The sequence below is a fragment of the Enhydra lutris genome, unplaced genomic scaffold, assembly GCF_002288905.1.
Source record: "Enhydra lutris kenyoni isolate GAN:26980312 unplaced genomic scaffold, ASM228890v2 scaffoldscaffold24, whole genome shotgun sequence".
Lineage (NCBI taxonomy): Eukaryota > Metazoa > Chordata > Mammalia > Carnivora > Mustelidae > Enhydra > Enhydra lutris.
In genome coordinates this window covers 6623542-6637293 of record NW_019154108.1, presented here as the reverse complement: position 1 = coordinate 6637293, position 13752 = coordinate 6623542, and the positions used below count along the sequence as shown (strand labels likewise).

Here is a 13752-nt window from a genome sequence, read left to right as displayed (position 1 = left end):
CATTGTGCTAACAGATCACTGTGCATTTGCCAGGTTTCAGGGCAGTTCCTCAGGCTGTTTCCCTGCAGAGGATGCAAAAGGCAAGGCTCACAGACTCTTATTGCTGTTGCTATTACAAACTCTTCTTAAACAGGCTTCTGTTTTAGACATATTTTGCAAGTGGAAGAAAAACAATACATCTGCTTAGTTTACAGGGAAGACCAAGAACTCCTCTGCCTGCGTGACTAGTCCAGTCCTCTGTTCAAACCACCCGATGAAATCCCCTGATAGTAAAACGTGTCAGGAGTAGATTCTGGGAAGGGAATCGCCAGATACTACATAGCAATTGCTGGGTAATTGGAGGTTAAGTCTTGTCCAAATCACGGACGCACAGAAACACAAGGACGTATCAAAGGGAAGAGTTCCACGACATCTTTCCAAAATGACCAAGACAAACTTGGAGCGAACTGCGTAGACACTGGCTTGGAGAACCTGGTCGCCGTGGAGCATTTCTGTGCCTCGAGCCACTCACTGTAGTGAACGCAGACACAGAGGTCTTCCCTGCTGAAGCCTGTGTCACTCAGTAAGCAGCAGTGCCGTGCCAGGGGTCCGACGAACACTGGGAAGTACAAAGTGGAAGGCTCAAAGCCCCAGCCGGCATTCTCACCAGTTAGGTTTTTTTTTAAGATTTTATTTATTTATTTGACAGAGATCACAAGTAGGTAGAGAGACAGGCAGAGAGAGAGAAGGAAGCAGGCTCCCCGCTGAGCAGAGAGCCCGATGCGGGGCTCGATCCCAGGACCCTGGGATCATGACCTGAGCCAAAGGCAGAGGCTTTAACCCACTGAGCCACCCAGGTGCCCCTCTCACCAGTTAACTTTATCTCACACCCGACACGGTCCGTTCTGTCAGTGCAATGCAGTCAGTACTCGCTGAGCACTTGGTGGTGTGCAAGGCACTGAGCTCTTGCCGTGGCAGGAATGAGGACGGGTGAGAGACAGTCTCTGATCCACGTCAGCCGGCGGTCAAGGAGAGGGAACGGGCAGGGTCCAAAAGGGAACTGTCCCCTCCAGCATGAGCGCTCTCTGACCCGTGTTAGTTAGGACACGCATCAGCTCAGGACTTGGAATGTCCTCGGAGACCCTAAACGCATTGCCTTTGACTTGCCGTTCTTTCTCCAGGAGCCCCCGAAGACCCAGAGTTCTGGAATCAGACGCGCCGCTTCATGTCCTCACTCAGCACTTAGTAGCTGTGGCCTCATGTCCGTGACTTCACTTTTCTAAATTTCAGTTTCCTCATCCGTAAAATGGGATCTCAAAGTCAAATGTCCTTTTACGCCTAGTAGAGCATCAGTTATAAATGGGTATACAGTCGGTGGTTTTCATTCTTCCCATTTTTTTTACATCCTCACAGATTTCTGGGCTTTTTGATGCCCTTATTCTATCTTTTTTTTTTTTTTTTTTTTGGTTTTACAAAATCGTAGTCCATAATGAAGGACTCTTTTGCATATTCTCCATTATATTGGAAATCTCAACAAAGCAGGCAGAGGAGAAAACGGAAGGCTGCTGTCACATGCTGCTGGGTTCGTGAATATAAGATTGTTTTTTTCCTGGCTTTCTTAAAAAATGTGGCAAGCACCAATTAAGACATAATGCCGTGACACCAGTCTTAAGTGGATTTTGATTTGCAAATCACATTCATCTTGTCTTGAAATAGCTTCATGGGTTTCCTTGGAAACTTTGAAATTGATTTCCAGGTGTGCATTCTGAGTTCCAAGGTTCATAACCATAGTGATACGGATCATCTTAGCACCTCGTGGTCTTTAATTTTTCTGCCCTCTGAGCTGGAAAAGTATTAGTTACTGGTGATCTTTAATAGGAGGTGCATGGCAATGTTTTAGGATCATTTGTGATGATTTGCGTATTTAACAACACATGAAGCATTTTAAATAATATGACTTATGCTCCGAAGTTGGAAAGAATCTGAATTGTATTTCATTCAGTGTTTTAAAAAATAGGTTTATATCCCTCTGCCTTTATTATTTTTCTACAGTCTAAGGCTAATATCATATATCACCTGGGATGGTTGACTGTGGGTCAAGATGCTATGTTAGGCAATACACATAAATTTTCTAAACCTTCTTTGCCCAACCCCTAGGGAAAGAACAATTTACCTTATCCTCCTTTAAAGCAGATTTTCTAACACTTAGATTTCTACTGCTTCATCTTTCTGGGCAATTGGGGAGCAACTGAAATTTAGAGAAGTAGGAAGACATACAGGAAACAAATGTTATCCTTTTGGAAAACTACAGGTGACAAACGTTAGTCAATAAAAATACTCACGTTACCCTCAATTCTTAGACTTACTCCAAAACTACAGAAGAAAGTAGGTTTGTTTTACACTCACTCCTCCCTCGTGGATGTATGTCTGTGCGGTAAAGAGGAGCTGTTACACGTGGACAACACAGAAAATGCAGCAAAACATGCTTTAAGGGGCACCCGGGTGGCTCACTCATTAAGCGTGTGCCTTCGACTCAGGTCATGATTCCAGGGTCCTGGGATCGAGCCCCACGTCGGGCTCCCTGCTCGGCAGGAAGCCTGCTTCTCCCACTCCCACTCCCCCTGCTTGTGTTCCCTCGCTCACTGTGTCTCTCTCCGTCAAATAAATAAAATTAAAAAAAAAAAAAACATTCCTTTAAGGAATGTCAAAACTTTATATCATTAACAGGCTCTGTCTTTTTGGGGAGAAGCTTATGCACTGCTCACTTCTACTTCATGTATTACTTGCTAACAAAAATTCAGTGCATTCTGGTCTCTTCTCCACTCTGACTCCCCTCTTCCAAAAAGAAGGAATGACTTATATTTATATCTTGGAAATTAGACCAAAAAGGAAAGAATGAGATGCAAGAACCAGTGATAAGAAATTGATAAATCAAAATAAACATGGATTATTTTTTTAAATAATTAACTTTGGAGTTTAAACCAAAGTGGAATTAAAATGGCAGACCACAATACTGTATCAGTTATGAAAAACTCAGCTCATGTTTGACAACTTAAAATCACTCTTTAAAATGATATTCTCAGGGAAGAAAACCACAATGGGAATTTTAAAATAGCACAGGGCTGGGACGCCTGGGTGGCTCAGTGGGTTAAAGCCTCTGCTTTTGGCTCAGGTCAAGATCTCAGGGTCCTGGGATCGAGCCCCACATCAAGCTCTGCTCAGCAGGGATCCTGCTCCCCCCCTCTCTCTCTGCCTCCCTCTCTGCCTACTTGTGATCTCTGTCAAATAAATAAATAAATAAAATCTTAAAAAATAAAATCAAATAAAATAGCACAGGGCTACATTTTCCTCTGGAGGTGTTCACAGACTTCTCAAGGTTTCCAAGGAACCATAGATTCGAGGGACTATGTTTCCTCCTTTTTTTAATGTAGTCTTTCTAAGTGTCATGAAAATTTTCCTATTAAGAAAAAGCTTTTATATCAAGGAACATTTTGCAATAAAGTTTCACTTTTTTAAAGTAGTATTTGGAAAATTTTGCAATATATTTATATTATTTTCATAAGTTATAGATTAATAATATTTATAAAGATAAATGGAATCGGAAAAAGTTTTCATAGAAGCCTTATGATCACAGGAAATTTTAAAATTTCAACTAATTTATAAATATGTTGTTGTACAGAAGACTAACAGGTGATCGGTTCTATAAGGATAGTGTAATTAACACGTGACTTGAAGAAGAAAGAATAATCCAAATTTCTCTCTCAGAAGAGCCTGTCCATGTATTTTCTGGGATATTTGGAGCCCACTGGATACATGTAGAAGAGTGGTTTAACAGTTATATTTTTAAGTGTGGATATCTACATTTCGGAATTATATGATTCATGAATATTTAAATTTATGTTAAAAATTTTAGAGTCAAATTAAAAATAATGCGCTTTTTTTTTCCCCCCACCCCTGAGGTGAGTGCATGAGCAAAAGCCTCTAAAGTCTACACTTTAATGGAAGGCAGCTTTGGAGCAGGGCTGGGTGTGACAAATTTCAGATAAAAGGATACTAAGACTTACTCCAAAATAACACCCAGGAAAGCATAGTTAAATTTTTTATTTCAAGTTCCGTTATGGAAGAAATATATAAGATTTTAACATAAACTAAATAAATAAGGAAAAAGAAAGGAAATTGAGTTCTATTGAGCTCCTGTATGTAAAAATCCATCTGTTGCTTTACTTAGAAGCAGATTTTTTTTTCTTAAGGATTTCTTTTTTTTTTTTTTTTTTTTTTGACAGAGAGAGAGAGATCACAAGTAGGCAGAGAGGCAGGCAGAGGGGGCAGGGGAAACAGGCTCCCCGCTGAGCAGAGAGCCCGATGCAGGACTCGATCCCAGGACCCTGAGATCATGACCTGAGCCGAAGGCAGAGGCTTAATCCACTGAACCACCCACACCTCCCCCTTAAGGATTTATTTATGTATAACTGTCATAATATATTTATTCCCATAGTGCAAAGGAGAAGAAAATCAAGAAAAACTGAGTCAGGTGAGAAGTTCATGGCTAGATTAACACAACTGCTTCTTTAAGACTCAGCAAACATACTGCCCTCCACTCCACCCAGATGGGAGGTCAGTCCAGCCATATGGGCCAGGCAGCTGTCTCTTGCCCTGGATTTTGAGTCCCTTGAAAGTTCAAGGACAAAATCATCTTTCACTGTGTATCCCCTGTGCCTAGGACAATATGCAGAATTTCAGTAGGTGTTCAATAAACACTTAATTCAGTGAGTGAGTGACTGAAGGTATGAAGAGTTCTGATTCCTGGGGTTTACACTGTGGTCCGATGCATTATATCTAGCTTTAAAGACGCCAAATATCTATGCTCACGTTGGTAGTAAGAAAACAATGTAAAATTATTAACAGCAACAATTTTAACAAAAATTTTGAACAGCAGCATTCGAAATGACCATGTCTGAATTTCGATGAGGACCTCTATGCTTGTCCTATGAGGCTTGAAATTACAGTTCCATGGGCATAAAATAGCCCTTCTCCTAGAGCATCAGGAGAGATTTGAAGGGACAAAATTGGAAGATGTCGTAAGTCTATCCAAATGTGTCAGATGATGAAGGCAATTTAAAATACTTGGCTTTGATTTCATATTCTAAATGGACGTATAATCATTATGAAAACCTCAAGAATAGAATAAGAAGAATAAGAGAATAGAAGCCAAGTGTATGAGAGAAATACAAGATATGCTTAGGAACCATTTACACAGAATTATAGGATACATTATACATACTCTGATCTAATAAATGTATGTGAACACTAAATAAGGAAGCAGTGTGGCAGATTTTTACCACAAACTACCACCACTCCGGCCAGCACCTTGCTAGATGATAAGACTCCCCGATTCTTGCTAAGTCTCTGGGGTACTCTAGGAGCTTCTTGTCCTAAAGCCTTGAGCTGACCCTGCTTCTTGCCTTTGCTAGCTCTGAGAGCGTTAGCTGAAGTCCTCCATTCTGAGCTTTGTGTTTCTGTCTAATAAAATATATACATACATGTTTAATATATTTAGTGTTTATATATTATATACAATACATATAACATTATAAATAATAATATTTAATATATATTTAATAAACCTATGTCTTGTAGCTCATACCGTTATTGTCAGACACAAAGGAGATGAACAGGAGATACATAGAAGTGACCTAGACACTAAATTAGCTTGGGGAGTAATGGGGATTATTCACTTATTCATGACATGTATAGCAAACATTAAGAATAATTATTGTTTACCTACGTATTTGTCTCCTCCCAGTTTAACATAAGGATTGAGGGGACTAAGAACAGTGACTGAATTATTTATCTCTGCATCGTGGTGCCTAGAACCTGAGTTGGTCCATTGAATGAAACAAATGAGGACATTTCAGTTAATATAACATTACATCCTACATTTGAAAAAAAATACATCCATTCTTCTTAATATAGTTTGACTAGTCATAGCTTAAATGTATGCATTATAGAGCAATTCTAAACTGTAAGTATCCTGTTGAATATTTAAAATGGAATTATTGCCAAGGTCATAAAGTCAAATTTTAATTTTTTTCTAAAAATTGTATGTTCCTTTGAATCTGAGATAAACTTAGAACTTTCCTCAGACTTGACTAAAAAGCTGATTATTGGTTCCACTACAGATACATTTAATCTTACATTTGCGTAATACCTTCTAAGTTTTCAAAAGGCCTTTACATTGATCATTGCCTTCAATTTTCACAACCATCTTATGAAGTCAGGAAAAAATATATTAAAATTCCCAGGGACGCCTGGGTGGCTCAGCAGGTTAAAGCCTCTGCCTTCGGCTCAGGTCACGATCTCAGGGTCCTGGGATCGAGCCCCGCATCGGGCTCTCTGCTCAGTGGGGAGCCTGCTTCTCCCTCTCCCTCTGCCTGCCTTTCTGCCTACTTGTGATCTCTGTCAAAAAATAAATAAAATCTTTAAAGTTCCCATTTGTCAGGAATCTGACTCTGAAAGGAGAGAACACTTTGTCACCGCCTAGGAGCAGGCCTCGCTTCCTGAATCTGAGAATGACGACTCCTGTGTTCACCTGCCCGACCCCTGACTTGTGCCTCTGGTGTGTTCTTCTTGCATCTGTGGAGCAGCCTGGCTCACTTCATTTCTTTATAATCTTAATTAGAATAATTTACCATGTGCAGACCTCAAGTGCGGCTCTCGTCACAGATCACTTTTGCTAATATGCTTTCATCAGGACGCCCCTGGGGAAGTTCCAGGGAAGGAGCCTATTACAGGTTCCAAAGAAAAGGAAAGAAATGTAATAAACAGGTAAAATCAAAGGGCAAAATTAACTTTATAGAAGTTAATGAAACAGGCTCTCAGATGTTTAGCAAAGTTCTGTCGCGCCCTAATCCTGATCTGCCTTGACCAGGCTGCTCTCCTGTTCTTACTTTGTACTGTCCTGGACACCCTAGGCCTCTTTATTTCAGCTGGGAGATGGAGAACTTGTTCTCCAAGTTACCTTACGTTTTAGGATACACCCTTGATTCAGAGCCTGTACTGACTATTTCTCCAAACAGAGTGGTTCCTTCCAGACAGCTGGGTCCGCATTCCAGTTCAGCTGCTGAGTAGAGGTGTATGTACTTGAAAAAGTTAGCTCTCTCTGCCCGTTTTAACGATAACACTCCCAGCCGATAAGGTTGCTTGAAGGATTACTTGGCTAATTTATGAAGGATTGAAATGGTGCCTGGCATAGCGTAAGTGTTACCTATTACTGTTAGTATTTCCATCTCCGTTATCTTTATTATTTTCAGGCTCTTATCACTATCATCATTATCTTCTCCTAAAAAGAAGAGAAACAATCTCAAAGGTCATTGTAGGTCTGTCTGTCGGGAAGCAGATGGTTTCATTTTATTAAGGCTACTGGATGCAGCAGTGAGGAAGGGAGTGCAGGGGTGGCAGGCAGGGGGACCAGGGTTCTCAAACCAGATTTTGTTTTGGCAAATAGGAGTGAAGAAGTAAGATATGGAAGGAAACTTGGAGCAGGAATTGCAAATAGGTTAGCCATGCCGCTTTTAAGAATCAGCTTTTCCTCCCCTACTGGCTGCTTTTCTGAGCGGCCATCAACCTCCAGTGCATGCTGGGAGGGATCGCCATGAAACCCACCCAGGGCCATTTTGAGATTCTCTGTCCCATAGAGATGTTCTGGGTTCGAGTTCCAAAATCACTATATGAGTCATATCAGATTGCTGTCTATGTAGATAAGTAACAGGAAACAGGTGTGTTATTTTCTAACAAAATAATGTATTTCAACCTCATTAAGATAGAAATTGTGTTCTTCTATTATATTATTATTATTATTATTATTAAGCTGTCCACTCTCTCATTTACTATCCCTTTGCCTCATGTGAGCTTGAGCAACTTATTAAACGTGCGTGGCAAGCACATCATTGCCATTTCTGTCTCTTATAACCCTCAGTTCCGTAGTTCCCGTTACACTACAATCCACACCTCAGCCCTGGCCAAAGGTGTCTGCCTCCCCAGCCCAGGCGGCAGCCACCCTCTGCCTCCCACCCTGTCCAGGCTCCGACCCTCTACTTTGAGGACACCCTGCTCATGTCCTGCCCAGAGTCCCCTTGCTGGACTGTGATGAGTGCGCTCTACCCCCAGAACTTTCTGGAGCTGGTTCGTTTTCCCAATTTAGGTCACAACTCAAAAGTTATCACTTCAGAGAGTCCTTTGTGATACCTTCAATCTAAAGTATCAGCCCAGTCCGCAAACCCTCCGCTTCGCCCCAGTATCTGTCACAGCTTGTCACAGCTGGATGATTAACCAGTTGCTTTAGTGTCTTCTGCTTGACTTGACTCTGGCCTCAACCAAGAATTTCTTAGTCTCATCCTGCCTTCAGTGCCTCATCTGCAAAGGAGGAAAATTAGTAGCACCTGATTGTTGCTGCGGTCACGGCACTTGGACACCAAAACTTACATAAAATACTTGCAGAGCTCCTGGTACGTGGAAAGCATTCAGTAAATACTGGGCATTGCTGTCTCTTTATTATAGTACTGTCTGTTGTCCATCACACTCTAGACCAGTTTACTGTAAGCTAAGAGCAGTGAGGGTCCCCTGGGCTCATCCACCGTGTCCTCAGGGCTCAGAAGAAGCATGGCACACCGCAGGTGCTCTGTGAACGTTTGCTGAATGAAGGAACAAGGCATCCAGTATCCTTACACATCTGTCCCACTTTTCCTTTTACACTCCATAACGGCAGATATTCTGTTCTTCTCCAGGAACCGAAGATACTTTGGAGCCTCATGTAATTACTCCACACAGACCCCTCTCATCCTAAGAGTCTTAAAATCTTTAGAAAACCAATACCCTTCCAGTTTACCAGCAGAGGCTGAGCCGTTGGTGCCATGTGGCCCCCTGCAGGTAGATGACAGTATTACAGTGAACACAGCTCCAGGCTTCTGACCCCCCATCACTCTGTCTTAGGGCAGTTGGAAGCTGTCTCCTTTGCCTTCTCCAAGCACTCGTCCTTTTGAATTTCTCTGGAATGTAAGCTCATTGAAAATAGGACCCTTGTCTGTTTGTTTTGTTCACAGCTGTACCCCCACCACTTAGATCAGAGCCTGGCACATAGTAGGCATCTAGTAAATGTTTGTAGAATTGAATAAATAAATGAATTTTAAAAAATAGTTTTCTATCTTTTTCTTCCCCTGCTGGCCCAGAAATCTGGTGCAGCTATTAACAGAAAATATTGACCACTTACTCAGTTGTATGTGGAGTTTCAGTGTTGAGAGGATGAGATACAATAGGAAAAGAATGAGAAAGCAGAGTGAAGAATGAGATTAAAAACGAAAAATATAGGGGCACCTGGGTGGCTCAGTGGGTTAAAGCCTCTGCCTTCGGCTTGGGTCATGATCTCAGGGTCCTGGGATCGAGCCCCGCATCGGGGTCTCTGCTCAGCGGCGAGCCTGCTTCCCCCTCTCTCTCTGCCTGCCTCTCTGCCTACTTGTGATCTCTGTGAAATAAATAAATAAAATCTTTTAAAAAATTAAAAATAATTTAATGGCACCAAGTTGCCTGTTATGAAAAAAACTAATCATATGTTTAAAATTGAAGTATACATTAACATAAAATTTGGAAAAAATTTCAAGGTCACTGGATGGTGTGTTCCAGGTATAATAACATGTACATACCTCCTGTTCATTATTTAAAATTCTTGGCAGTGCTAATTCGTGGCAGTACTGCAGAAAGAGACACTTCACAAGTGAGATACTAAAAAAATTCAGTGGCCCTGTCTGCAGGGTCCCATTTGGAAAAAACAAACAAACAAACAAACAAACAAACAATGACTTTATATAAAAATCCATCCCCGGCAAGGTTTTTAAAAGAAAATTTCACTTGTAAAAGCACTCTGTAATTTTCTTTTTCTTTTTTTCAAGATTTTATTTATTTATTTATTTGAGAGAGATTGAGCATGAGACAGGGGAGAGTCAGAGGGAGAAGCAGATTCCCTGCAGAGCAGAGCAGGGAGCCCGATGTGGGACTCAATCCCGGGACTCCAGGATCATGACCTGAGCCAAAGGCAGTTGCTCAACCAACTGAGACACACCGGCGCCCTGTAATTTTCTTTAAAGTAGAAACTTCTCTGGTGAACATAAAGGACATTATCGCTACTAATTCCCTACATTACTTTCCCTTTGGAGTTAACACAGGACTCTCCAGTGTATCCGGTCCTACAGTCCTAACCTCAGCTCTGTGGAATAGAGGCACCAAGTATTTCTATACTCATTACACAGGTGAGCAGTTGGAGCCTCAGAAAGGTTAGGTGACTTTTCCAAAGTCACAGTTAGTGAGGGCAACCAGAATCCCAAATCTGAAAACTCAAGGACCGTTGCTCTTTCTCCTATACCCCATGGCCTCTCCTAGAATATCTGTGAATCTATCTTTCCATATTGATGATTAGGGGATTAGGCAATAGGCATAGTATGAGTCTCATGTTCTGAGTGACTTTGCCAATAATTTCTGATGTCAGTCTCATCCTTTTATAGGTTGTAATATTATTTTCTAACATACTGCCTATATCTCTTTTCATTTTCTCTAACAAACCAAGAAAAGGGAGTGGGGGAGGATCTGAGTTCAGATATCCAAAATTATTGTTCATGACTATTTTGACCTCAGTTCAGTGAATATAGATTACTCACTGTTTGGTAAGTCCCACAACACTTTGGCATTATCTGTTAGGTTTCACATTCCTATTGGATTATTTATTTATTTGTTTGTTTGTTTGTTTGTTTGCTTATTTATTTATTTAAAATGGAGAGATAGTTTATGTTCATGGAGAAGAAGACTTAATATTGTCAAGATGTTAGTTCTTCCCAGGGTGCCTGGTTGGTCGCTTGGTTAAACTCCTACTGGATAATTTATTGATGTACTCTTGGAAAATGTGAACTTACTGCTTCATTTGATAAATTTAAATAAGTGAAGGAGAAATTAAGAAACCTTGACCTAGTATTATGGGAAATTTACATGAAAGCTAATATTTTTATTATAACAGTGCTTCAGAAATAGCATGAAAGTTAAATTATGGTATTTCTTATTATGCTTTGTTAAAAAATAGCTTTATTATTGGTTTAAAACCCTACTAAATGCTATAAACAACAGAGGTAATAGTGCCGCATAAGAAAGAATGGGAAGTCAGGTACTAACTACTGAGATCACCAGCAGAACTTCGGAAAGTTTTGTAGGTATCTTTGTTATCACATATCTATTTTATTCACTACTCTCCAACTGAGAGAATAAGACACAAATACATGCAGTTGATTTGTATTCTTTGGGGCATGTATGTTCTATAAAGTTGCCACAAATACATAATTAGGGAATGCTGAGCCATTGCTCCTACAGGAAGTACGGTGTTCAGTTCCTGCAAGTTTCTGGTCATAACATTTTTTCCAATTGATCAATACCTACACCTTTGTTGGATGTGTGTTTCTTTCAACAGACACCTTAGCTCATATATTTTTTGATTCATAAACATTGACCTTACCACCAGCAGCAGCCAGAGTCATTCACAAACAGAGCTTATCCAACATACATATCATCTCCGAAAAGCACATTACAGTCTTCTTGCATCTAGAAACACTAGACAGCCCTGTGGCAGTATTCCTGGAGCTCATTTTAGTCATCAAAAACACAAAAATGCAAAAAAAAAAATGTGGCACTGAATAGACCATCAAAAAGACAACACGTTTACAGAATTAGCTGGAACAGGAAGGTAGAGCGTTGCCTCGGTCCACCTCAACTGAGAAAATGTATATATCGGGCAACTCTAGCTTTACCACTCTGAAAGGCTGTGGATGATCATAAAAACACCACCAGTGTTGATTGGGGAGCTACAAATAAATTTTAGCAAGTAGGCAAATTTGCAGATACGGAATCAGCAAATAATGATGATTAGCTCTAATTTTTAAGAGAGAGAAAGAAAGTAAATTTGGGGAGAATTAAATATCTACAGAACGTAAGGAATTACAAATTGCCCAAAACTCATGAGCCTTAGAAAAGCAATCAAACCTCTTAGGAGCCATTGATACATTTACAAAGAAAGATAAATAGCTCTGTTTCGTTTGTCTCGCAGCTTAAGTGGTTGGCGCATACAATCTGTGATATAATTTGTGGTTGAATGCACAGAGAACGGGATTCAAATAAGGTTCACAGCGATCGTAATGGTTCTTGCATTTAGGGGCAACATTCTCAGAAATTAAGAAACATGAATGCAAGTAGGAAACAGATGCAAAGGACTTTCGCCCTTCTCAGCACTCTCTGAGAGCTAATGTGGGGCTCCCATCGCTACTGCCTTTATATCTTACGTGTGATGAGTCTCTGCTGTGTGATCACAAACCCAAGAACCCTCCGATTTGCCTAGTTATTTTTTGTATGGCTCCGGAAGAGGATTTAGGCTCTCAGGATTTCACTATTACTGCCAATTCAATAAACATAACAATACCTTTTTTTTCTGGGATAGTAGATTTAAGGCTCTGGATAAGGCAGTAGTGTAAGCACATTCATATGCAACACTCTGCATGGGGGAATCGTCAGAGGACGCTTCCGTTTCCTATAGGAGATAGAAGTCCACAGCTGTAATTCTTTTCATACTCACAGTTGGCGGGCTGTTATTCCACTGGTATCCCAAAGGAATTCTTCTTGAGACTAGACCTTCAAGGCAGGTATTTGAAGATTTTCATGGTCCAGGCATTCAGTTAGCATAGTAGATCTCTCTTATCTTGATTAATCTTCTTTAGTCAAGGTATTTGATCTTATACAATAGGGAGTTCCTTCTACTACTTATAGTAACATGATCTTTGTTAACATATATCAGAAAATTTGGGGCGCCTGGGTGGTTCAGTCCATTAAGCATCTACCTTCAGCTCAGGTTGTGATTCCCAGGGTCCTGGGAGGGAGCCTCTTGTCAGGTTCCCTGCTCAGTGGGGAGTCTGCTTCTCCCTCTGCCCTTACCCCTACTTCCCTGATTTGTGCTCTCTTTCATGCACACACTCTGTCTCAAATCTGACAAAATCTAAAAAACATCAGAAAATTGAATAATTTTAAAATTATTTTTATCGTATGTTCTCTAGTTAATTTTCTGTTAAGATTTAATTTCTCTTTCAGTTAATTAATGTTGGAGTTGCTGTTGAGTTATAAATTGAAAAAATAAAATTCCTTAAAGTATTGTTATTCCTTAACTTCCATTCCTACAAATGCATTTCTAGTGGTTGAGTCATTAAATGGGTATTAGATTTTATAGGACTATATTAACATTAAATTTAAAATACCTTCAAAGAATTAGTTTGGAAATTCTGTTCTTGAAGAAGATAAGAAAGGAAAGAAGATCCCATTCCTTTAGAGTGAAATTAAGGATTATGTTTTTAAGTTTTTTGTTATTAAAAATCCAAAAATCATTGAGGTCTTAAGGGTATGTTCCTTCAGCATAGATAGAATCACAAAACATATTCTGCATCCATCCATTGGGATGGATATAAGAAGCAAGAACTGACTTGCACACCATACTTCCTGGAAAATTTCCAAAATTGCTCCCATGCCCCTGCATGGATTAAGAAGAAAAGAAAGCAAAACTAGAATAGAAAGAATTATTAGGGCAGTGTAGAAATTGGAGCGTGGTACCACATACCACTTACCTAAAAGATGTATTCTGGAATCAATAGAATTTAGCCAAATGAAAGGAAGATGGTGATATCAGACTTACAATTTTTCTTCTCA

The 13752-nt window shown here is 40.2% G+C and overlaps 1 protein-coding gene across 1 annotated transcript in view; it reads left to right on the top strand.

The window, feature by feature from the left end:
* The window catches only part of LOC111150746 (regulator of G protein signaling 7), a 511256-nt gene that overhangs the window by 415723 nt on the left and 81781 nt on the right, over nt 1-13752 (top strand). The gene's annotated exons all lie outside the window — the stretch shown is intronic.